Raw genomic sequence first — 2511 nt, 5'->3', positions numbered from 1 at the left:
TTCTTTTTGGACCTAAAAAAATGCGTCCGGCCGGGATTTCTTAATCGCCCAAAATGTCTGGGATTCGGCTGTTTTCTTTATCCCGTTCCCGCTGAATTTCCGACCATTGCTCCCACAATATGTGTTTCGCTCCCACGATTTTCGTGTCCACTCCTTTAAACATTCTATCTCTCCCACGATTTTCGTGTCCACTCCTTTAAACATTCTAATATTGTATATAATTTTGGTGCATCAGGGAGCCGCTTTCAGTATGTGGAGTATTTAAATCTCTTTTGAATGAGCGTGCGCGCTGTTCACTTTCGATTTCGCGATCACACGCACTCTGTGTAAAGGGAGCACATCTTACAAGATCAGATATTTGTCAATGAGCTCAGGATCTGTTGAGCAGCAAATACTCCAGAATGGTCTTGTCAGTCATCTTTCCTCATTCTCGACCTGTGATCAGTCAAATCTGACTCCTGCAGCTCTTGTTGGATGTAGGGCTGCCAAGTCCGCGTTTTTTCCGTTGGAAATTGGGCTACTTTTAAACTGTTGCCATGGGTTTATTTTCCCAAGTGGGTTAAAGGTTTGAAATATTGCATAAATTACGTTTGACTGAAATGCTTGTTTTAAAATATTTTGCATTCAAGTTCAACCTGTGATAAAACTTTAATGGACTTTTTCATTAACTGTTCCCTCCTGGTGGAATGAAGATGAGTTGAATAATTTTCAAGAAACGGCTGAAAATACATCTCTTTCATCTTCATTTGACCCTCTAACTATAGCACTCTTTATTCTAATGCTAATTCTAATTTTATCTGCTTGTTTTTTAATTAAATAAACTTGACCCTCTAACATTTGCACTCGCTATTCTATTTATATTCTAACTACTTGTTTTATTTAAAAAGAAAAGAGCCTTTAACACTGGCGTTCTCTATTCTTTCTACTTGTTTTCTTTTTATTTATTATAAATAATGACCTTCTAACATAAGCATTATATATTCTTTTTCTGTTCTATTGACTTGTTTTATTTTTATTTAAAAATTAGCCTCTGACACTAGCATTCCCTATTCTTTTTCTATTATATCTACTTGTTTTCTTTTTATTTATTCTAAAAACAAAACAAACAAACAAAAAAACCTTGCTATGTATACCATGTTAGGCGAAACCCTGCCTCCTTCCCCCGCACCCCACTGTCCTCTTTTTGGAAAACTAAAATATGGTCACCCTACTTTAATCCCAGTTTTTCCTCGAGTCTCCGTGCTGTTGTGATGATGCGTCATATTCGCAGCAGCAGCGGTGATGAGAGAGCACGCTTGAGAAACAGTTTAGAGAGTAGAAATCAATCTACATATAAAATATTGGTCACAGATTATTGGTCACTTTCTAAATAATAAAAGTATAGTGCATCCACTAGTAATTATATATAAATAAATCGATTTTACCAATTCAAATATGCTAGAAACGATGCATCGCGTTATAAATGACAACTTGTAGCTGATGCACACTTTTTAAACCGATGCACTGCATCGTTAACTTTTTATGCCGATGCACCGAGCGAATCGGGGAATCTTCCCATCCCTAATATATATATATAATTTATTTATTATCATGGCTGCATTTATTTGATATAAAGCTGAATTTAAACTGAAATATTACAGTATAAAATATCCCTTTTTTTATTTGAATATATTTTAAAATTATTTTTAATTTATATTTTTAATTTTTAATTTATTCCTGTGATGGCAAAGTGGAAAGAAAACCCTCAATAACCCCAAACATTTAAATTTTGTTGTTGCATAAAATAAATATATTATAGTAAATAATCAAAGTATATTGTGAAATAACACACTTCTCAATCTTTGTGGTTTTTCTTTGACCTATTTTTATTTTGTCTGCTACAAGCTTAACATACCACTGTTAGCCTGTTAGCTTTGTCTATTTGCAAATGGTTTTATTTAATCTATTTTCAAATCTGTTTTTATAATTTTTATAACCTTTTTTTAATGGGGTATTTACAACGGCTCCCCCTGAGTTGCAAACACACTCAACGTCATTAGACATTCTTCATGACACTGGACGATAATATTTCTCGGGTTGATCTGTTGGCATCCTTGTTTTTTGTTTTAATACAGAGACTCTAAAACCCTGGTCTAATTCCTCCTCGTGAACTCAAAAATGATTATTTGGACAAAAATCAGATTACTAAATGACCCTGGTGGGATGAATATAATTCAACTGGAAATGTTCTCCTATGGTGGTGGGAGAGAAAACCAGTGTTTCCGTACAGCGGACTAGTATGTGTCAATGCAGAAATTGCCTCACATCTCCATGTACAACAATTACTGTCTTAATAAGGCTAGTGTTTCTCAGCTGTCTTCACTGTGTTTTGGATTTAAGATTGTGTGTGTGTGTGTGTGTTTGTTTGTTTGTGTGTGTGTGTGTGTGTACCTGGTATTTATCACGTAATGGGGACCAAATGTCCCCACAAGGATAGTAATACTAGTAAATTTTGACCTTGTGGGGACATTT

This window comes from Sinocyclocheilus anshuiensis, unplaced genomic scaffold (genome assembly GCF_001515605.1).
Source record: "Sinocyclocheilus anshuiensis isolate Anshui unplaced genomic scaffold, SAMN03320099.WGS_v1.1 scaffold111, whole genome shotgun sequence".
NCBI classification, from domain to species: domain Eukaryota; kingdom Metazoa; phylum Chordata; class Actinopteri; order Cypriniformes; family Cyprinidae; genus Sinocyclocheilus; species Sinocyclocheilus anshuiensis.
Note: the sequence above shows the minus strand (reverse complement) of the source record.